The sequence below is a fragment of the Lissotriton helveticus genome, chromosome 1_1 (assembly GCF_964261635.1).
Source record: "Lissotriton helveticus chromosome 1_1, aLisHel1.1, whole genome shotgun sequence".
Taxonomy (NCBI): domain Eukaryota; kingdom Metazoa; phylum Chordata; class Amphibia; order Caudata; family Salamandridae; genus Lissotriton; species Lissotriton helveticus.
In genome coordinates, this window is record NC_136057.1 from 842,331,051 (window position 1) to 842,356,013 (window position 24,963).

At 45.2% G+C, this 24,963-nt stretch overlaps 1 protein-coding gene across 1 annotated transcript in view; it reads left to right on the top strand.

The window, feature by feature from the left end:
* STAB2 (stabilin 2) overlaps positions 1-24,963 on the top strand; it is a 944,658-nt gene that overhangs the window by 433,245 nt on the left and 486,450 nt on the right. The window lies entirely within an intron of this gene.

Consider the following 24,963-nt stretch of genomic DNA (forward strand, 5'->3'; position numbering starts at 1 on the left):
TATGATGAGGGGTTTCAGTACAAACCCAAGGAAACTTCTTCCCAGGTTTGAAAACCAGTTTCCAACACTTCCAACTCCCTTGCCCCCACACGTTTTCTTGCGTCAGATCCTCAATTTCATAATGAATGGCAGTAATGTTACTTATATATTTCTTCATATCCTTGGAATGGTCTGGGATATACGTGCAACATCCCTGAACCTTCAAAAGTTTACAGACTCCTCCCTCCTTGGCTAGAAGGACGTCTAGGGCAAGACGGTTTTGTAAAACCATTGCCCTTATCGACAACATCTCACCCTCAACCAGCACTAATGACTTAGCTGTATTCATTGACAGTTCATCCACCACAGTTGCCACCCGCCGTATCTTCACATCATTCAAGACCACTCCCAACATAGGTATCACTGCTCTAAACACATCTCCAACTATTGCACCAGCACTTTCACCTCTCTTTACCCTCGTCTGCCGTCCTACCTCCAAAAGAGCAAAATCCTCAGTATTGAAAATTTTGGAAAAAATAATCGCTAGGTAACACGTTCCGTACCATTTTTCCGGCAACCTTACATACGCATTCCTTCCACAGACAAAGTAAACCGTAGGAATCACCTGCACCACGCTCTTCAAGAAATCCTTAGTGTAATATTCCAGTGTGAAAGTGTGTTCACATGTAGTATGACCCACATACACATTCTCATAATACGTCTGTGGTCTGTGAATACACAATTTCCCTTTCTGCACTTCATCTAGAGCTATCGGACCATAGCTCCCTCTTGACTTGTGCTGCTTCTCTTCATCTGTCCAATCAACTTTACCTTGCCCTGAAGCTTGCAACTGTTTCTGCTTCTTGTACCTGTCTTCCACTTGTTCTATGAACTTCTTCTCTGTCTCTGATAACAAACATGTCAAATTGTGTCGGTGTGCATATGAGGTGTCTAGCTCTTGTGTCGGAATGAAAAAATACCCAAGTCTATCCTCTGACTTATAATAATCAAACTTATTCAAGTGTTTATAAGCAGGGACTTCTGGTAGCACAGCGTCATAATTCGAAAAGAAATATTCAAAATGGTTTCTCCCATAAAATATGCTAAGCAGCAAACTACATGAAATACCATAGGTCAATGGAAGGTGATGGTATCTAATACCCTCATCTACTGAAGCCGGCAATTGGATACACACATAGCAGTCTTTCGCATCCATCGCATCAATGTATTCATACAATAACTTTGCATACGCATTCTGCCCAAAATTGCCTTTAGACAGGTCGGTATGTAACCTACGACTCTCCTCTTCCAGCAAATCCTTCTCCACTTCTACCTTGCCCTCTTTCTTGCTAGAAGTGGTAGGTGTCGGTGTTCCCTCAACCTTCACTGCCTACTCATGTGGTACTAAATAGGAAACTATAACTACTAAAAATATAAAGAATATCACTGCTCCTATAAGGGAGCCTATAATGCACTTGGCCCTACGAGTCGGGTTTCCAGCCTCCATGGTTTCGAAACAATGTAGTTCAATTTCAGCAACAACCCAAAGTCTCTTTCTTGGTTATTTGAGTCTCTTGAACCACACCTTTGAAAGCAGAAATCCCCGTTTGTTCTTTTCTTGCATCAACAACAGACAGCCCTAACCCTTCTCCGTCCTCTGAGGAAAGTCCCTACATTTCTTCTTCTTCCTCTTGGCTCTAGGTTAGTTCAACAGCTATTTACAAAAGTCTTTAGTAATCAATGATAATATTTGCTCCAACTGCCATTAGCACATAATCCAGAAGTTCCATGCGAAGCACAACCGATTCGTAAGATTCTATCTCTGGACCAAATGTAGGAAAAATCAGTCTATCCAGGATTAAATCACATATCTTACTTAGGTAAGGGGGATTAGGAATGGTGAGTGTCAGTACGCCTTCGATCTCAAGTCCTGGTACCAACAGCCCCACTTCCAACTTAACATTTGGTGTCGTACTGGTCACCGACACAGCCCTCACCCTCCCTGATCTCAGTACACCGGGAATTTGTCAAAGGGTAGGTCCACTCAGGAGTGGCGTATCTTCTACAAGGTACTCTCACCCTCCTCGACCTTCTCGGACCTCCTTGTTCTGGTTCTTCTTCTCCCTCTTCCTGGTCTGATTCTTCAGATACAGGGGCAAGATCTCTTTCGGAAACCAGTCTTACATTCAGTCGCCTCCGCCTCTCGGGCCAATGAGCCTCAGCGCTTTTCACTCTTCTGTTCCTCCTTGGTACGCCCTGCTCATCACCACTTTCAGCTTGCTCTGCGCTCAGGTCACCTTCACAGCCACTTCCCCATTCGGAGGCAGACTCAGTGTCACTGTCGTCGTGATTTCCTTCAGTTTGATCTGATGAGTTACCAGCTTCTTCAGACACCCTCACAGCTTGACTTGTCCCCTCCTGTGGATCTTCCTCCACGTCCGGATTTTCGTCTACGAGGGGAGCTGTTTCTTCCAGGGGTGCGGGAACTCGTCGGGTGTGAGAAGCATGGACCCAGTTTGGCAGTCCTCCACACTTTACAGCAGTGCTCGTCACCAAGATAACTTGAAACGGTCCTCTCCAGCGCACATCCAGGCAGCTTTTCCTGACGTGCTTCCGCACCAACACCCAGTCACCCGGGCACAAGTCGTGACAAAGGTCTCTAGATGCCGGAATTTCAGCGGCCTGCACCTGAAGGGACACAGAATGGATGACATCAGAAAGTCCTTTGCAATAATCAAGAATCAGATCATCTGTGATATTTAGCAAGGCTGTTGTAGGAATAGATGGCAGTCTCATAGCCCTCCCCATCAATACTTCGTGAGGTGAGAGTCCTGTCCTCCTGTCTGGCGTACTACGCATGCTCATTAGCACCAACGGTAATGCATCTGGCCATTTCAGGGACGTAGATGAGCACACTTTCGCCATTCGAGCCTTGAGTGTTCCATTTATTTGCTCCACTATGCCAGAAGCCTCTGGTCGGTAGCTACAATGCAGTCTCTGGTCAATGTTCAGTGCAGAACAGAGCATCTTCACAACTTTGCTATTAAAATGCGTCCCTCTGTCCGATTCCAGAGAGGTCGGAACCCCGAATCGTGGCACTAGCTCCCTCAACAATAACTTTGCTACTGTGAGTGTATCACACCTACGAGTTGGGTATGCCTCAACCCACCTGGAAAACACACACACGATCACCAAGACATACCTGAGGCGATTACACCTCGGCATCTCAATGAAATCCAGTTGCATCTTATAGAAAGGTCCGCCGGACCTCCCAATGTGACCCATTGTAACTGGTGTTCTTTTCCCAACGTTCATTTGTTGACATGTAACACACCTCTGACATACTGCTTCCGCAGCCATTCGGAATTTCGGGTTGTACCAAATCTGTCTGAACACACGCATCATCGCATCTCTCCCCAAATGTACAGGACCATGTATCTGTCGTGCCATCGGACTCACCAGTTCATTCGGCAACACCGCTCTCCCATCGGCCGAAACCCACAAGTCCAACTCTCCTTTGACACAACCAGCCATCTCCCATACCCTTTTCTCATAGTCTGACGCCTGCTCCTGCATGCTCTTCAATTCTTCCCAGGTATAGGCCACCTCAAGCATCATGCTCAACTCAGTCCTTCCCTGTGCCCCTTCGAGAGTTTGTTCAGTAAATGAGTATCCCTGCTCGGCACAGTAAAGTGCGACTTCATCAGCATAACGATTTCCCTGGGACACAAAGTCAGTACCCTTGGTATGAGCAGTGCATTTCACAACGGCAATCTCTGCAGGACCCTGCAAAGCTTCCAACAGCAATCTGATAAATTCTCCATTCCTGATAGGGGAACCTGATGATGTCATGTAACCCCTTTGAGACCACAACTGACCGAAGTCATGAACCACACCGAACCCATATTGGCTGTTAGTATATATGGTGATCCGAATTTTGTTGGCTGCCAGACAGGCACGTGTCAACGCAATTATCTCAGCCACCTGAGCGGAGTGTACTCCTTCCAGGCAGGCAGCTTCGACTATTCCAGTAATGGTACATACAGCAAAAGCTGCTCTCAACTGACCAGTATTGTCCCTTACACATGAGCCATCAACAAAGAAAATTTCATCAGGGTCCACCAGTGGCTCATCAACAATGTCTGGTCTGGGTTTGGTGCACAGTTCAGTCACATCAAGGCAATCATGGTCTCCCCAATCATCGTCTAAATCATTTGGTAATGGCATCAAAGTAGCAGGATTCAAGACCGAGCACCTCCTAAGGGTCACATTCTCCGCAGCAAGTATAACCTGCTCGTAGCTTGTGAGCCTATTATTGGTCAATTGCTGTGTCTTGGTCCTGGTCATCAATAGTTCCACTGAGTGGGGAACATTTACAATCAGTGAATGACCCATCACAATGCTTTCACATCTTTCAATGCTGACACCTATTGCAGCAACGGATTTGAGACATCCGGGCAACGCTGCGGCTACTGGATCTAATGTAGCCGAGAAGTAAGCAACTGGTCTACGGACTCCTCCATGTTCTTGTGCTAAGACTGCCAAAGCACAACCTTCTCTCTCACAACAGAACAGTGAAAATGGTTTGGCGTAATCAGGCATTCCCAACGCCGGAGTGCGACACAAGTCCTCTCGCAGCTCCAGGAAAGCCATCATACACTCTTTGTCCCATGGTACCGGTTCACTTACATCCTTGTGCGTCAGTTTCTGCAAAGGTTTCGCCTTCAGGGAAAAGTTGGCAATCCACTGGCGACAGTAGCCAACCATACCCAAGAACATCCTAACTTCTCTCTGGGTTGAAGGCACCATCATCCTCATGATCGCCTCAATCCTGTCAGGCGACACTTTCCTCTTACCCTTTTCTATTCTGTGACCCAGATACTGTACTTCAGATAAACAGTACTGTAACTTGCTGGGGGATACCTTGTGTCCATTTTCTGCTAAATGGTTCAACAAGGCAATGGTGTCAATTCTACAAGCATCTTCTGTCCAGGGGCGTAGCTAGAGCTTGTGGCGCCCGGGGCTATCCCTCAGATTGCCGCCCATGGCATCCGCAGCTTTCGCGCTACAAGATTGACGGCCCTAGGACGGGACCCACAAGCAACCCCAAATGGGGTACGTAGCGCATGCTGCACTGCAGGCAGCATTTACATGCAGTTGCTCTTGCCTTGCTCTTTACACGGGGGCTGCGCGGCACTGGGGGCGGCCTTTATAATTTATTTGAGGACACTGACTGCAGTCACTGACAGTGAGTGTCCCAAATAAATTATAAAGGCCCATAGCTGCCAAGGTTTCAGATTGCTTATGTGTGACATTTTAGTAATTTGAGTGTAATTATGAGTGACATTCAACAACTACGAGTGACACTTTCTCGCGAGCAAAAATCAAACAATTAGGATGAGGGAAACATATATATATCAGAAATTACAGCCATTTCAGCAACGAGAAACACTACGAAGATCTTAAAACTATTGCAAACCACCAGAAATGGAAGGGCACTATCTGACAAGAAACACAGACTGCATGGCTGCCACGTTTTAGGAGTGCTTTGTGTGACATTTTCAAGGTTTTAGGGTACCTATGAAGGGCATTCAGCTACTAAATGTATGACACTAAGAGTGACACTTTTTTGCAAGCAAAATCAACAAATTAAGTACATGTAAACAGATAAACATAACACATTACATTAATTTGAGCAAGGATAAGCTTTGAAAAGAACTTGAAACTGCTGCAAAACACCTAATCCCACTGTAAAACGATTGTATACCCACAATCTACTCTAGTGATTTCACACTTGTGATCATTGTTGATTCTTGCAGAGCCACAGAAATTGCATTTACCAGTGTAAAATTGCTAGATCTTGTTTTGCCACGGAGCACCTTATCGCACTTTGTTCAGCAATCCAACTCCTTTTCTTTTTGTAATCTGAACGTTATTGCATGCTCTGTTCCTAAACACAAACATCACTGATTCTAGCGCTTGCCCCGTAGTGTAACAGGCCACTTACCAATGGGAAAATCCTGCCTAGGGCTGTAGTGTCTAAGCTGCAATGTGAAACTCACTGCTGACAGCTGCTCTGCTCAGAGCTGCTCAAAGAGAGTGCTATGCTCGAGTCCGTCTGGCAGTCGATACACCATAGTGCTCTGACGTGGGCAGAAAAAGGCAAATGCTCTTAGCAGCAGAAATAACTTACATTGTAGTGCGCGGTGGGTGTCTTTTAAAAAGCAGCGCTCACCGTAATGAAACGTGCAGTCGAGTACTTTATTTTGTCTATGTCTTCCTGGGGCTCGGCAGCCACAGGACTTGTAAAAAAACATACCTGATCCATCCAGTTAGGAGTTAGTTATGCACCATACCTTGAAAGAGCCAGCCAGGTTGTGGAAGCATTACATTGAAAGGAGCCTGCCCCGACAAAGAAGTATTTAGATCTTAACATTTACCGGCTGTGATTTAGAAAATAAAACCGGAGAATTAGAATACATTACTCTGCTTACTTTTATCTGTAATTTAATGCTGGTGAGCGTGGCAATTCAGTAAAGGCCTCTTGTGGACACAATCACAAGTATGACACAGGCAGCAAAACGCCGGGCGGGATGGCATTCAGGGCGGCTCACCTCACCTCTGCACATGCTGGATTAATGGGGTGTGCTGCTGGTTGGGGGAGGGGGCGGGGAGAGCAGTGAAACCAGCTCTCGCTATGACTGACCCCTGCCCCTCTCTACCGTGAGGATTGTCCAGAGACTTGTAGATTATTTTTTACTCGCTTGAATAGCAGTCTATTCCGACTGTGAATGTAGCATACTATGACTACACATGAAGCTGGCAGCAAGTATTTAAATTCCTCTGTCTTGACATTTAGCAAAAAACACGTCCAACACGTGGTGCAGTGTACTCATTCCATGTTCAGTTACAGCAAATGAAAGTAAATGCAAAAGTATATTTTCTTTTCACTCACGTTGCCTAATTGAGATGCGAGTCGTCCAGGCTGTTGAGTGAGTCCCGAGCGTGGGGCAGTTTCGTGACGGACTGGAGTCTGTCCTGCTCCTGCCGGGCTGGTGCCCCACGGGTCACTGACTCCTTCCTCTGTGTCCCTCGGCCTCGGCTCTGGCAAAAATTGAATTTGCCAGGGTGCAGCAGCTGACAGCACACTTCACCCGGGCCAGGCTGGCTAGGGGCCGGTGCGAGCTGCAGCAGAAAGCTACGAGAGCCACTAAATGGTTTACGGGCGGTGAGGCAAATTCAGCAACCAGCCTGAGCCGTCTGCAATAAACTGAACTCCCCGCTCAAAAACAGACAGGATGTGACGACGGTTACGTCCACCGTGGTGCTGGCACGTACTTACTACCACACAACCTGACGGGGCCCGATAGGCTGCCGCCCCCAAAATAGTGCCGCCTGGGGCGGACCGCCCCCCTCGCCCCCCCCTAGCTACGCGGCTGCTTCTGTCTCTGACGCAACAAGGAGGTCGTCTATGTACTGTACGAGAACGGAGTTCTGCGGCAGTACCAGACTCTCAAGATTCTTCTTCAGCAGCTGATTAAAGATCGATGGGCTCTCTGTATACCCTTGAGGGATACGACACCACGTTAGAACATGATTTTCCAGCTTGAAAGCGAAAGGAAATTGGCTCTCCTCATGCAATGGAATCGAAAAGAAAGCATGACACAAATCTATCACAGAAAACCATTCAGCTTGGAACGGTATCTGAAACAGTATCACTGATGGATTCGGTACCACTGGACAGCATGGAACAACTATGTTGTTCACTTTTCGCAAATCCTGCACAATCCTAAACTTCCCGCTAGGCTTCTGCAAGCCCATGATCGGGGAGTTGCATGGACTGCCCATGACTTCCTTCAGAATTCCCTGTCTAATCATGGATTCAATCACAGGTCTGATCCCTGCTATCGTTTCCGGAGTCAACTTGTATTGGGGTGTTCTTGGGAATTCAGCATTCGGTCTTACTTGAATCTTAACTGGCTCCACTCCTATAATCAACCCTATCACCTCTCCTGTAAAGTCCCACACTTCCGGTCTGACTGAATCCCTCAAATCCCAAGGGAGTTCCTCCACAGTTAAAGCAGGATACAATTCTATGCACACATGTGTATTTGCAACCTTAAAGGCAGCATCATTGTCATTTGTCTGCAGCTCCACTCCTCTCGGGGTACAGTAGATGGTGCAATTAAGTTTACACAGGAGATCTCTTCCTAACAGACACACAGGACTGGAATCACACACTACGAATTGGTGGTTGTCCCTGAAACTTCCGATCTTCACTGGGACTGGTTCAGTCAGTGGGTTTGTCATTCTTCTGTTTGCAACGCCTACAACCTGGATAGTCTGTCCTGAAAGAGGTAAGTTGGGGACTACTGCAGACCGTACAGTGGAACGGGAAGCTCCTGTATCAACCAAAAAGGTGGTTGGATGTCCATCTACATCCGCCTCCACGAATGGTCCCCTCTGATCTACCTCCAAAACTGCCCCGAGGGTACAGTCTTCCTCCCCACTGAGGCAACTTCCCGTCACTGGGTCAAAGTAATAGTACTCGTCCCCTTCAATTATGAAAGGCATCTGCTTGTAAACCTTGTTCCCTGTTGAAATCCTTGGTGGCTGGGGAACCGTAGCCCTAGGGGCTGTCGTCCCCCCTTTAGCCGTCTTGTACTTGTTTACGATTGCTTTCTGTACCGGAGGGGCCTGAACCTCCTCCTCCTCTTCTTCCTGTCCTTGATTCTCTGGGTTATGGGGACACTCGCGTCTCCAATGTCCGACCTCGTGACACTGATGACACTTGGTTGTCTTTTTCAGAGTCGCCAGGTCTATCCTAGGTCTTAGGCCTTCCTCGTTGTCCCTTTTCTGTCCCCCTTGTCTTCTCCCTATTGTTCCGTTCCCTGACTGACCCTGTCCTCCCGATTGCATCTGGACTAACATCAGTTTATCCTTAAGCTTCTTTGTCTTAGAATCTATCTCAATACTGCAATACCTCGCGTACCTCAAGACCTCGTCCAGGGGCTTGTTCTGCCAACAAATTAAATGTTGTTGTATCATGAGACAAATATCAGGTCTCAATCCCAGAACAAACTTGGACACAAACTGTCCCATGTCCTTTGGATCCATCACATCCAATCCACTGTACTGCTTAAAAATCTGCAATAATCTCTCATAGAACTCGTGAACTGTCTCCTTCGGTTCCTGCCTAGTCCGATCTATTTTCACCCAGTCAATGTCCTGTGGTGGTACCTTCGTCTTCAACCACTCGATCGCCTGCTCATATTTTATCATTACCCTGGGTGAGGGTCCATTCGTGGTAGCATCTCGGTCTGGCTCCACTGTGGGCCATTCAACACTGACCTTACACGCTACCCACAGGTCTCCTGGAACCACAATGTCAAGCAGTGTGTTTAGATCAATCCACAGTACCTTTGAGATTTTAACAAACCTCTCTACCTGTTTGAACCATTCCACTGGACTCTCGCGCAACTTCGGAAACGAGTTCGTAAAGGCAGCCAAATCCCCCCTACTCCAGGGTACATGTACATATCCCCCGTGAGCCACCTCCCGCAAGGGGTACGCCTCAGCATGCATCAACCCACCTCCCGGGGATGTCTCAATAGCGCTTCTCCTGACCGTCTTTTTCTTTGACCACCTTTCCTCCCATTTGTCTAATTGGGTCCAGGTTCGGAGTCCCACGACCAGTTCCCTGATGTGGGTTTTTAATCCGATCACCCTCTTTTCTTCTAGATCTTGGTCCGAATACTGCAACCTATGGCCGCCCTGCAATGCTTTCGTCCTAGTCAAATCCACAGCATACTTATTCGCTAATTCGGACAATTTCTCATGAGCTGTCCTGGCCTTCGAGTAACATCTTTCACCACGAACAATAGTTCATCTGGTTCATAGAGTTCTATTCTCTCTAGTGGCAGTGTGTCTTCCACTATTTCCTCCACTTCTGATTTGAGTCTCAGTACATCGATCCTTCTTGCTTTTATCGCCGCCCTCAATGTACCTTGGCTAGAGGTCCCATTAAAATCCCTCCCGCCACAGTCCTGACTCACTCGTCTGTCCTCTTCGGGTGTATTATGGGGAACCCTTCGATTTTCCCAACTGTCTCGGTCCCATTCCCTTCTAGTATCACGAGGGGTGTGTTGGGATGCCCCCCTACTCTCCACACTCCTGCGATCCCATTCCTGCCTGCTTTCGCTAGGCGAGCTGTGAGACACCCCTCCTCTTTCCTGGTTTCCACTGGCTGAATCATTCCTCGACCTGTTGCTCTGGGTATCTACGATCGTTTCCCAAGTTCTCAAATCAGGCCTTAATTCTCTAATTGACCTCGGCCGTGGTCCTCTCAAGTCCATCGGTCCTCTCAAACCCCCCTGTTCTTCGGATGAGTCTGCCGATGCTGCCAAAGGGGTGCTCCTTTCTACAGGTCTTGGTAATTGGCTCCACCTGTCTGCCCCATTACTCCCTTCTTCACTGACACTTCTCTCTCTCTCTGTTTGTGGCGGACCCTCGCCTTGTGTCTGTTCTGGATTGTACACTGATACTATGGGACCTATGGTAACAGGTACCGTAAGAGCATCTGGCAGTCTCCGAGAGTCAACCCCTTCTTCGACCTGTACTTTCTGTACCGTAAATCTTCCCACTACTCTCGCCGTTGGAGAAGGTGGAGGTGCCCTTTCTCCCTCTACTGAGCTGTACCCGTTCCCTAAGAGGCTCAACCCGCTCTCAGTTGGGACGCCACCGTCCGCGACGGAGGCTTCCCTGCTCATTGCTGATGCTGACCCTTCCTCCACCTCTGGATTATATGGGGGTGGTCTCTCTGACAACAGTCTCTCTATCAGACTGTCATCCGTTTCACTGTCCTCATCTTCGGTACTCCTTCTCTGCGCATCCCCTGCGTTAACCAACAATGGGTACAACCTGTCCCCTTCGATGGTCTGCACTCTCCACCTCTTGGCCAGTGCATCCCACCTCGCATCTTGCACCGCCCTAATTGATCGTTTCACTCTTTCTTGTCTCCTATCCCTGTTCCTTTCATGGGCTGCCCTGATCCACGCGTTTAGCGCTTCAAATTGTGTTGGTCTAGGCAAAGGTCGCAACGTAGCCATAATCGCTTTTAGCTGATACAACACCTCTAATCTGAATGTTCCATATTTAGGAAAGGTCAATTCCTCACTTCCCTCTGTCATCTTACACCAATTCTCAAGCCACAATATGGTATGCAACCCGACATTTGTAGCCATATAATGGGCTGGGATATCCTCGGGTGGAGCCTCTTCTCCACCCCGAGGTTCTAACTTTTTTTCTCCTTTGAAACAATTCTGCAACACTTTTAAGCATTTCATGATGAAACCCACAACGTTTCCTTGTTTACAGCGCTCTTTTACTTCCCGATGACAATCCACCAATCCCAGCGCGGCTCCACACTAACCGCCCTATCCCAGTGCGGCTCCTTCTGACGTCACTCGCCTCCATTTCGCAGCAGTTCCCCTCCTCTCTCCGCTTGTCTCCCGGTCACGCATGCGTTCTAATCATACACTGGAAATGATCACTTCCGACCAAGCAACCACCTCCTTGACTGTACGTCCACAGTCTGACTGTAATTGTCACCAACTTGGCAAATGTCTGTTCGCGAACGACCGGACAATTGCTTCACTGATAGGTTACAAACACACGGCAACTTCCGACCAGCGTCCGTTACCCACGCACTCACACATTCGTTCCCCCTATCTCGGTCCTGCGGGCGATCAATGGTACCTCATGACCCCCTTAACAATGGTCGACAATTACTATAGGTGTTCGATACACCCGAACCACTTAAGCACCACTTGAGCCTAAGATTTTCGCTGGTTGCGCGCGCTCACAACCTGATCTCCTTACACACTAACGGCACTCAACTTCGCAAGACATTACAACACAACAATACAACGTATCACCGCAATCTAACACGCATGACCCTTTTTCATACTCACTCTCTTCCGACCTGCTGCTTTCTGCCGCACCGTCACTCTCCGTCAGTTTCCATGGAACGCCATCCTCCGTCCGCGACTCTCTGGACACTCGCCATTGGTTCTCTATGGGCCTCGGGGAAATCTCAACCTACTCTAGATTGCCCTCACTCCAGAAGATAAACCATCCTACTCTGCTACCAACTGAAAAGGTCGGGATTTCGCTTCTAGAGTCTGCTTACCATTCTCTAAAATCCCGTCACAGGTCGACTGGACCTTTTTACCTTTCATGGAATGAATTAGGCAATCTGTCTACAAATTAGCAATAAAATTTCACAGTTCCCATTTGTTTCCCCTAAGAACCACTGACGAAGAACAAAATTTTGAAGATTTATTACATGACCAAAAACAACTGAAGGTATAAACACCTCAGCAAAAGATTCAAAAGGTAAACAGGCACTAATACAAACATAACTCTACGGAAAAGTCTCAGGCGGCTTATGAACAATACAAGAATCAATTTGAGAATCATCAGGCTAATAAGAATTGCTATAACCTGAGTTCTAGTATGCATTTGGGACGAAATAAATCAGGTTAATCTGTCCCTACACTACACTAAGTGACATCCCTACTCAACAATAGCCCAACCTAATAAAGGTGTCTTCCAAAGAAGTTCACTCACTTTCTCTCTACTTAGTCTAGAGACTCTTCAGTCATAGCTAAGCTCTCTGTCAACCAACTGCTCCCTCTCGCACCTCAGCCCATCTGCTCTGCCCTCTACCCCGGGGTGCTGTCCCTAATTCAAAACCCCACTATGGGAACGACACGCCTTCAGGTGTGCCCCTCTCAAAGTGTTGGTTTTCAGAATTTTCCATCATGGCACCTCTCCATCCTTGGTCGTTAAGACGTCCTTGGGTCCCAGACTCTCCGTCGCTTCAAGTTGTATCTTTAAATTCCTCGGCTACTCCTCCATGTCTGAGTCTAGCATCCTAACACTCATACACAATGGGCCCTTCTACTCTACTGTCTACTTGGTCCGGCACCTGCAAGGAAATACTTGGGACTCGGCTCACACATTCTTTAATGTTGCAATCATTTTAGCTAAAGGCAGATTTTATAAAAACATTTCTACGATTTAATGCTAAGCAAAACATTTTCAATCAGGCCTACACGATTTCCATGAACTGGGCCTCTGCACGCTTATAGGCCCAACATCCTACATGAACAATCTCTGTCGTTCCTTAGGCCTCCAACTTTAAAGCAAAATACATTTTCTACTTCAAACACTTGTATAACGTGTAAAGGTACACTATGAACTTTAATATAGCAAAACTAAGTATACAATGGTGATTTCACTAAACCACCTCTTATTAATGAAAAGCATCACGTCAAACGACATTTCTAAGTTAGAACAGCATTATTGATTTCAAAAGCTCTACATGTGTTTCAACTACCGAAGACATTAGTCCTCAACCCTACATTACAGTTTGAACACGATTAGTGAGTCCTCTACATATGTGGGTGTTGACTACTTGTACATATGGAACACCCCTACAACATTTTTTCTCATTTTGTCGCTCTCTCACTAACATACAACCCAAAGAATGCTGCATTATGTCCAGGATGGGTGCCTACTTAAAGGTGCGTCTGGCTAGAGTACTTAGATTTCTCATCAGACGCCTGCTATACTTGGCGTTAGTCAAGACCTTTTGATTTTTCTGAAACATATTTATAATTTACTTAAAGGGCTTCCAACCACCTCTCTTCATTTTTGTGTCTGTTGTATCATTCACCTTTAGTTTCCGCTTACTACATCATAAACTTAGGACAATGGGTTAGCCCACAACAGCCATTGTTTTACTTCCATTTTAGTGACTGCATTTCGCTCTTTCACACTGAGTATATCCACAAGGTAGTTCACTTCAGTGCCAGTGTTTTTGCTTTACATTTATAATCAGTTTAGAGTTGCCTTTGTATTTGGAGCCTAAGCAGGACTTTTCTACCAGATGTGAGTGCAGGCCACATTCGAGGCTTTTGCAGTTCCTGTCTCCTGCTAATTCTATTGCAAATTCTTTTAGAGGGTTCTTTGATTATCTGACTCCTGGTATGTCATACCATACCAGATTGTCAATTTGAAACTGTTCTGTCTTGAATTATACTTTTGTTTTTACTATTTATTAGTTTATTTAGTTAAGAAGCTTCTAGAGCACACAGCTATCCAGAAACGGTCTCCCGGCACTAAGGCAGACAGGAAAACAGAGATGCCAAAACAAACAAGGAGACATAGCAAAATGCCAGATGACAGGAACTCAGTCAGGGAAATTGGAGAACAGAGTCTTCAGGTTCTTGCAGAAAGTAAGTAAAGAGTTGCAGTTCCTGAGAGCTACAGGCAGAGAGTTCCAAAGTTTCGGGCCTAAATAGGAGAAGGAACCCCCCTTATCGTGGGCCTGACGAAACCTAGGCGTGATAAACAGTGCGAGGTTGGCCGATCTTAGCGATTGGGTGGGGACCTACGGAGACACCAGACCTTGGATATATGAAGTGGCGAGTCCATCTGTGGCTCGAAACATGTAGCATAAGGCTGTGAATTTAATACACTTGTCAACCTTAAGCCAGTGTAGTTTGTGAAGCAAGGGAGAGATGGAAGCATATATAGGCAGCCAGAAGAGAAGGCGGGAGGCCGCGTTCTGAATGATCTGCAAGCGATATATCAAGGAATCATCAGCGCCCAGATACAGTACATTCCCATAGTACAATCTGGACATTACCAGGGCCTGCAGCACTGTTCTCTGGTCGCTTATAGGAATCAGCCAGAGGATTTCCTTTAGCCATTTAAGAATGGAAAAGTAAGAGGCTGTGAGCTTGGAATCCTGTGGTTTAAGGGAAAGATTCTTATCAATGATGAAGCCGAGATTCTTAACCTTATTAACTGCCATGGGTAAAGGCCCCAGTGAATCAGGCCAGTCTTTAACTCCCCAAAGTTCTGGATTATTTCCCAGAATCAGGACTTCGGTTTGATTGCCATTAAGCTTTAGGGCATTTCTGTTCACCCAAAGGGCGACATTAGACAAGCCTTGCCTGAGTGGGGAAGGATCTTGATTATGAACATCAGAAAGTGAGAAAATAATCTGGGAATCATCCGCATAAGAGAATACGGTGAGACCAGACCTTTCAATCATCTCCATCTAAGGGCGGAGGTACATGTACTATGCATGCAGTGCACAAAAGGAAGCTCCAATATTATACATGTGAGCTCATAGGCAGACAATTATTCAGTATGAACAACAACAAGGAGCAAAGAGGGAATTCAGGACCTAGGTCGCTCTCCACTCATCAAGTCACAAAACCAATTATGACCTAGGTCACAGGCACTCTTCTCTTAAACTGTTTAGAAATGATATCCCACACGTTGCAGTCAATTACAACTACCTCCCCTCTTTTAATGATTATGGGGTAGGGGGTATATCAATCTCGTGCCCAACTTAAAAAAGCCCGTCCCTTAAAAACAGACAGATGTGAAACCATCTACCACTGTGAAAGAAATGTGTGAAAGCGAGATAGCACCTCACGGGCGCACCACCAATGGGACACCTGGCAGGTACTCACCAGGATAGCCCCGTTATCATCATTGGTGCCATCAAGCTCAAAGAAAAGGGTCCAAGTGAAAACAAATATTTGTTTACAAAAGTAAGTGCAGTGGAAAAAACAAAACACACGAATTAGTGTCACACAACATAAAACATACGCATTCAGCACGGACACACAAACTTTATTCTTGTTCTTTTGTGCTGATTGTATAAATTAAAAAAGTGAATATGGCTACTACTTATACATCCATATTCCACTTGCCAAAATGTTTCATTGACATAGTATTCATCTGGCAATTTCTTCAGGGCATACAGTTTTTTAAGCCACTGCTTTGGACACCGGGGCTTCACAACTGTCAAAAAATAATTAAACAAATTCAGGTTCAATACCTTGCCATGTGGATATGTTACTACACTCCGCTACGCAGAAACGCTCTATACAGCTATTTTTCGATATTTACCCTCTAACGGCAGCTGTCTCTCATACCGGCCGAAAGGTACTAAAACACGTGAAGACTAAGTCCTTCTGTGAGTTGTCTGTCGTCCCCTTCGTATTTTTAACTGCAAAGAGACACCATCGAAATATTTCTTAGATTATAAGCATATCTTACTTTCCACTCTTCTTCCTCATCTGTTCTGAAATCCACAGCTATTTTAGACCCCCCTTCCACCTTACCGATAGTAGGAGACCTACCGGCATTCACTCGACCCGTGTAAGGATCACGGCTCCCAGACGTTCATTTACACCATGACGCGAGAGAAAAAGCCGGCCCTGATTGGCTGTTTCAGTCTCGCGTTGTTAGCGTCCATCTTGAATTGGGCTATTACACATCAGGACTCTAAAGAGATGCGCAATCCTTACTCAATATCACGAGATCTCACGTGTCAGCGTTTTTCTCATCACGGAGCTTTTCTGTGGGAAAACTTTACTAAAGCTTTATCAAAAATGATCGTAAAAACAAAAAGTGTGACCAATCTCCATACCTTTGAGATCGTCTTCCAAATGTGTATATGCCCACAACAAAACTTTATTAAAACTTCATTGACAACTCTCGTGCAAGCAACCGACAACACTCAATATTTCTGAAATTGGTCCCAGCGAGCAACGCTCGTCTTCTCAATATGTATATACACATTCAGTCAGACCTCAAATCACACTCATATATGGGGCTGATATTATATCTGCGTGGTATTGTCATTCTATACATTCATCTTAAGACTCAACCTCCATTTGTCCAATTTTTCATATTCGACCGCAATGTATTGGTGGGTATATACAGTTTTTATGAAGCACGTAGATATTCTATGTCTTCAAGATGGAAATGTGTATATGCATTAATACATATCTTTGCATTATTGTACGTATCTTCACCAACGCAAAATAACTTTTATATCGTGTATACATGTAGGACCCACAGACGCTACCTGAATATTAGTGCAATTTGTTCCATTCCAAGAGTTCATTTAACCCTCTCTGCTCACTTTTCTCCTGATTGATCCATCTTGCCTCTTTCGTGGTAAGTAATCTATCTATTGTTTGAGTGTCCCCTGTCACTTTCTCTAACACCACCCATGTGAATGTGTGCTTGTTCGTGTAACAGTGTTGGACCAACTTTGTGGTGAGTTTGCCTGCTCTTATAGTGCTGAGGTGTTCTTGGATCCTCAGTTTCACCTTGCGCGTTGTAAGGCCAATGTATTGAAGGCCACACTCACACTGGAGTCTATACACCACATTTGTGGTGTTACAATTACTGAATTGTCCTACAAACCATTCTTTTCCAGACTGTAGAATTACAGTAGATGTTTTAGTGGTTAACGGACAGACAGAACAGCCTCCACATGGGAAATGGCCTTTGGGGATGGTGTTGTTTTTCGGATCCTTAGCTAGCTTTACCCTCGTATGCACCAACTTATCTTTTAAATTACATGATCTTCTGAAGGCAAAGCGAGGGGGTGGCATCTTGAACTCATTGCTTGACAATACTGACCAATGCTTCCTGATTGACTTCCGTATTTTTGTGGCTAGGGGGTTATATGTCATAATGACTGGGATACAATCATCCTTCTTTTTTAAATTGTGCCCTCTTTTTAGCCTGCTTGATGACTCTCACCGGGTAATTCCTGTCTTCCAGCTTCTTACTGAGAACCTTGGCCTGTTCATTGTAACCGGCTGTGGAAGAGCAATTCCTACGATAACGGAGGAATTGACCCACCGGCAGATTGTCTCTAAGTGCCCTAGGATGGTATGACTCATATGAGAGCAAAGAGTTTCTGTCGGTGGGTTTCTGATGGACACTAGTTCTGAGGCCACTCGCACTGGCCTCAATATCCAGATCTAGATACACAGCTGTGTTCCTACTGTAGGACCATGTGAAACGGAGGCTTTGATCTTGCAAACATCTGGCGTATTGCTAATACTCAGGCGCTTCTGGCCAGATATGATAGGTCACACTAAGATACTCTGGAGACATTATTACAGCACCTCCCAGAACAATTCAAGGAAGGAGCAGAGCTGTTGGTTCAGGAGGGGAAGCTGATCTCCAACGCTTCCATCAAGTGTGCACTAGACACAGCTGACACTGCAGCTAGGGCTATAAACACTAGCGTCATGCTAAGGCGACATGCTTGGTTGAGGATCTCTAGTTTCAAACCAGAAATACTGACCACCATTCTTAATCAGCCAGTTAACACTGATTTCTTGTTTGGCCCTGAAGTTGATGCCACCCTAGAAAAAATTAAAAAAGACACGGAAACTGCAAAATCCATGGGAGATCTGCAGTCGCAGCAGTTTCGGGGTGGATCCTTTCGTCGCTCCAATAACAGGGGACCCTCAAGGGGCCAAAACACCCAACAAACGCAGTATAACAAGGGAGGTACACAATCCACCTACAATAAAAATCCCAGGTGTGGATATAGAGGAAATATCATCAAGGGCAGAGGAAGAGGAAACAACAACTCCAGATCCTCTGCCAATACCAAACAGTGACGCCTTGTCACTGCCCTCCGACCATCTAACACCTGTCGGGGGAGACTACAACAGTTCCTGTCTGTATGGAAATCCATCACCACAGACAGGTGGGTACGAGATATTGTGCAGTACGGGTATTGTCTAGAGCTTACAGCCACTCCACCCAACATTCCACCAAGACACCGTCCTATGTCCGCAAAGCACTTACTCTTATTGCAGCAAGAGGTCGTCAGTATGCTGCAAAAAGGAGCCATAGAGCTCGTACCTCTAGCGGAGCAAGGAACAGGGGTGTACTCTCTGTACTTCTTGATTCCAAAAAAGGATGGGTCTCTCAGGCCCATACTCGACCTACGACCTCTGAACCAATACATTCTTTCAGAGCACTTTCACATGCTCACTTTACAGCAAGTCCTACCGCTTTTAAGTCAGGGAGATTTCCTCGCAACACTGGATCTCAAAGATGCGTACTTCCACATTCCCATGAACCCTTCCCACAGAAAGTATCTCAGGTTCACCATTCTGGATCAACACTACCAGTTCAAGGTCCTCCCCTTCGGAGTGACGACGGCACCCAGAGTATTCACCAAGTGTATGGCGACAGTGGCGTCACACCTAAGGAGACAGCACATACATGTCTACCCTTATCTGGACGACTGGCTTATTCAAGCAAAGTCGGCCCAGCTGTGTGCCAGCCACGTGTCCCACACCATTCACCTCCTTCACGATCTGGAATTCTCACTGAATTACCCCAAGTCACATCTTCAACCCGCCCGCGTACGGCAGTACCTGGGCGCAATGATAGACACTCTGGCAGCCAAAGCTCAGCCAAATTCAGTGCGGATACACAGCATGCAATTGCTGATACAAAAGTTCAGACCTCAACATCCGCTTCAGGCAAAAGTGTTCATGCAGTTGATAGGTATGATGGCCTCCTGCATCTTCATAGTCCCGCACGCGAGACTACTTATGCGCCCGCTTCAGGAGTGCTTGGCACGTCAGTGGAACCAGGCTCAAGGGCAGTTAAAAGACCTAGTGTTGGTGAGCGGTCGGGCATACAACTCTCTGCATTGGTGGAATCCACAAAACCTTTGCAAGGGCCGACCGTTCCAGGAGCCTGTGCCACAGATTATACTGACAGCGGACACATCTCTCCAGGGATGGGGAGCTCATGTACTCCATTACACAGTGCAGGGACTATGGACGACACAGCAGAAGAAGATGCACATCAACCTTCTAGAGCTGATGGCAATCTTCATGGCACTAAAAGCCTTCAAAGTACATCTGTGCAACAAAGTCGTGTTGATCCGGACGGACAACATGACTGCCATGTACTACATACAAAAGCAGGGAGGAACACACTCTCCACAGTTGTCTCACCTGGCTCAGAGCATGTGGAAGTGGGCCATTCAGAGGAACATGTTCCTCATGGTGGAACACCTCCCAGGCAAGGACAACCAAATGGCGGACCTGCTCAGCAGGCACAGCCACCAGATGCACGAGTGGGAGATACATCCATCAGTACTCCAGCCGTACTTCCATCAGTGGGGTCATCCAGAGATAGACCTATTCGCCACAAGGGAAAACGCAAAATGCCAAAGCTTCGCCGCCAGGTTTGCACATCCGCAGTCACAGGGCAATGCGATATGGATGAACTGGTCAGGCAGGTTTGCATACGCTTTTCCCCCAGCGCCATTGATTCCACTAGTGGCACGCAAACTGAGGCAACACTCGATGACACTCATCCTGGTTGCTCCAACGTGGGCACGCCAACCGTGGTACACCACGCTCGTGGAACTTTCCGTGGTGCCTCATCAAAGGCTACAACTAACACCCAGACTTTTAACGCAGAGCCATGGCGAAATTCAGCACCCAGATCCGCAACAGCTCAACCTGGCGATCTGGCTCCTGAGGTCCTAGAATTTGGATACCTCAACTTGCCCCCAGACTGCATGAATATCATAAAGGAGGCAAGAAGACCCACAATTAGAGCATGTTATGCGGCGAAATGGAAAAGGTTTGTCATATATTGCAACAATAATGACATTAACCCACTAGATGCATCTATTCAAAACATTATTTGTTATCTGCTGCATTTATACAGATGTAATCTGGCTTACAGTTCCATCCGCATACATCTATCTGCAGTGGCAGCCTACCTTCAAAACAGGCAGCATCTATCCCTATTCAGAGTACCTGCAATTAAAGCCTTTCTTGAGGGACTCAAAAGAGTGATCCCTCCAAGACTTCCACCTTCACCAGTCTGGAACCTCAACCTGGTTCTCACAAGACTCATGGAGCCACCCTTTGAACCTCTACATTCCTGTGAGATTCAATTTTTAACCTGGAAAGTGGCTTTCTTAGTAGCCATTACCTCACTCAGAAGAGTTAGTGAACCCCAGGCGCTAACCATTCAAGAGCCATTCATACAAGTTCACCCAAACAGAGTTGTTTTACGTACAAACCCCACTTTTATGCCTAAGGTGATTTCGCAGTTCCACATGAACCAAACCATAGAACTGCCGGTTTTCTACCCAAATCCAGAAAATGTTGCAGAGAGATGCCTACACACATTAGATGTGAAAAGGGCCCTCATGTATTATATAGACAGAACTAAAGATTTCAGAAAAACGAAACAACTATTCGTCACCTTCGCTCCACAGCATAAAGGCAATCCCATTTCAAAATCAGGAATAGCCAGATGGATTGTTAAGTGTATACAAATTTGCTATAAAAAAGCTAAACGCACTTTAACGATCCCTCCACGTGCACACTCCACACGCAAGTTAGGAGCATCCATGGCTTTCCTAGGGAACATTCCACTAGAAGAGATATGTAGAGCAGCCACATGGTCCACTATTCATACATTTACGAAACACTACTGCGTAGATGTACACTCTAGACAGCAGGCAGCTGTAGGACAGGCTGTTCTCAAAACTCTTTTTCAGACTGCTGCAGCTGGCACAGGCGGCCGCCGCTAATGGAGGGACTGCTATGTATTCTATGCAATAGATATGAATTCAGCAGCCCACATGCCTCGAACCGAATATGCTACTTACTAGTATGCATCTGTTCTTGGCATGTAGGGCTGCTGACATTCATATCGCCCACCCTACTCCCCGGCGCCTGTTGCAGCTGTAGCATTCAGGATTTCTATTTAGCATGGACATCACTCACTGTATTACACTCCATCTCTGCCACAATGGCGAAAAACAATCTGAGGATGGAGAGGATGCCCATGCGCACTGTAGTCCAGGGGAGGAGCCACCTATCCCTTGATACTTCGAAGACTTCTCCAGGACAACAATGTGCAATCATCCGGACCCAACACTAGGCGGTGATCTAATGCAATAGATATGAATGTCAGCAGCCCTACATGCCAAGAACAGATGCATACTGGTAAGTAGCATATTCGATATGCTTATAATCTAAGAAATATTTCGATGGTGTCTCTTTGCAGTTAAAAATACGAAGGGGATGACAGACAACTCACAGAAGGAGTTAGTCTTCACGTGTTTTTAGTACCTCTCGGCCGGTATGAGAGACCGCTGCCGTTAGAGGGTAAATATCGAAAAATAGCTGTATAGAGCGTTTCTGCGTAGCGGAGTGTAGTAACATATCCACATGGCAAGGTATTGAACCTGAATTTGTTTTATTATTTTTTGACAGTTGTGAAGCCCCGGTGTCCAAAGCAGTGGCTTAAAAAACTGTATGCCCTGAAGAAATTGCCAGATGAATACTATGGCAATGAAACATGTCGGCAAGTGGAATATGGATGTATAAGTAGTAGCCATATTCACTTTTTTAATTTATGCAATCAGCATGAAAGAACAAGAATAAAGTTTGTGTGTCCGTGTTGTATGCGTATGTTTTATGTTGTGTGACACTAATTCGTGTGTTTTGTTTGTTTTTTCCACTGCACTTACTTTTGTAAACACATATTTGTTTTCACTTGGACACTTTTCTTTGAGCTTGATGGCACCAATGATGATAACAGGGCTATCCTGGTGAGTACCTGCCAGGTGTCCCATTGGTGGTGCGCCCGTGAGGTGCCATCTCGCTTTCACACATTTTTTTCACAGTGGTAGATGGTTTCACATCTGTCTGTTTTAAAGGGACTGGCTTTTTTAAGTTGGGCACGAGATTGATATACCCCCTACCCCATAATCATTAAAAGAGGGGAGGTAGTTGTAATTGACTGAAACGTGTGGGATATCATTTCTAAACAGTTTAAGAGAAGAGGGCCTGTGACCTAGGTCATAATTGGTTTTGAGACAATTATTCAGAACAAGTTTATACAGGACTGAATTTCTCTAATGATTCTTTAATAAATGTTGCCAAGAAATGCAATTAACTTTCATTAAATTTAATTTGCAGCAAGTTTAACACATTTTTTATTATTATTCTTTCTTTCTTTCTTTTTCTTTCTTCCGTCCTTCCTTTCTTTCTTCCCTGCTTTCCTTCTTTCTTACTTGCTTTCCTTCGTTCTTACTTGCGTTTTTCTCCTGCCTTCTTTCCTTCTTATCATTTTCTTTCTTTCCTTTTTCTTACCTTCCTTTCCTTTTTCTTCCTTGCTTTCCTTTCTTTCCTTTTCTCTTTCTTTCCATTTTTTCTTTCCTTCTTTCTTACTTTCTTTTATCTTGCTTAGTTTTTTCTTTGTTCTCTTTCCTCCTTTCTTTCTTTCTTTCTTTACTCTTCTGTTTTACTTTCCTTCCTCCTCATTCTTTATTTCTTTCCTCCTCTTTCTTTGTTTTCTCCTCTTTCTTTCTTTGTTTGTTTGTTTGTTTGTTTCTTTCTTTCCTCCTCTCGTTTCTTTTTTCTTTCTTTCTTGCTTTCTTTCTTTCCTTTCTACCTTCTGTCTTTCTATCCTCCTATATTTCAGTCTTTCTTGTTTTCTTTCCTTGTTTCTTTCATTCTTGATTGTGTTCTTTCCTGTTTTCTTTCCTGCTTTCTTTCATCCTTTCTTTCCTTTTTTCCTTTCTTTCCTTCTTTCTGTTTACTTTCTTTCCTTTCTTTTTGCTTTCTTTCTCAACTTTTTCTTTCTTTCTTTTCTGTTCTCTTCTTTCTCAAATTCAAGAGGCTGGCCAACAATGGCAAAACACTTGACTTTTTTAGGTCTGTGTTAACCAAGACCTTTTGATTTGACTAAAATTAGGTGTATTACATAGACAATTTTAGGAGTTTTCAGTCACCCTTCATTCATTTTTACATGGCTGTGTCATTCACATTTTTCTTCAACCCATACAACCATGCATCAAGGGGCAATGTGTCTGGCCATTTCAGCTATTGGCTGACTTCACTATAAGTTAGGCGTTGCTGCTCTTTCAAAGGGAGGGAGTACTATAGTAGCATGTGCTTTTTTTCAGACCAAAAACATTTTGTCTTTGGTCACTTTTTTTTTCTTTAGATGAACACCCGGTATGACCCAAACAATAACGTTTTGCAAAAACCATGACAAAACAAAATAAGAATTGGCATAATGCTGGCGGACAATGCCAGACCAATTGATTTTCTCAATGCTTGTTAAATTTGCAACAGTGGCACTCATTGTCTACCTCCTCTGGAAAGCTTGTGCTCACTTTTACTACACTGATCAAACTCTACCTTGTTTCCAATGGTTTGTTAAAGGACACAGCCCTAGACAGTGTAGCTGTAGCCTACCTCTCTAACGGAAAATATAATTTGTGCACCCTGGGTGTTATACTATCAGGTGAACGTTTAACCAGGGTTTGCCTCGGTTATGGCCAGGTATGTTATGAATAGGATCGAAACTAGAATGCAACAACTCTGCTCTTAGATCTTGCAGAGAGAACTCAGGAGATTGCATTTGATGGTTTAGTGATGAACGGTAAGCTAAAAGTTTGTTGACCTCACAGGCAACAAGAGCAACTACATTTTGCATGGTGATACCAGACAGCTTGAAATATATTTAGGTGAATGAATGGACCTTCTTCTGAGTCGTACACTATAAAGCTTACTAGCGAGTATGCAAAACCCTTTCTGACACTCACCAGGTCTCTCTCATGAATTTTAGAAATGGTCTAATACATTGAGGTAAGTGTCTAGATGTATATGCTGAGTATTATTGCTCTCAAAATGCATACAGTCAATTAAATGTTTGTGTATTTTTATATACATTTGCTACTTTTCCTTTTAAATGCATATATTTACCAATAATTATGGTTTATATTGGTGGCACCTACCCATGTATTATTAACTTTGTCACTTAAGCATTGCAAACACTGGGCATGACAACTTTCCACACTTGAAATGGGTTGGTGGAGTTCAGTTAAACACACGGGTTTCATTTACACCTCAAGATTTAAATACACAAGACCTGTTGTATTGATATATTAAATGACACTATTCAGTCTTTAAAAAATAAATTAGGGGGGGTTCCTATGAAGTTATTTATCTTCTGACATCGAAGATGGTTCGAAAGAAAAATCTACCCAGCTTAATTTTTCTATTATTCTCCTGAAAC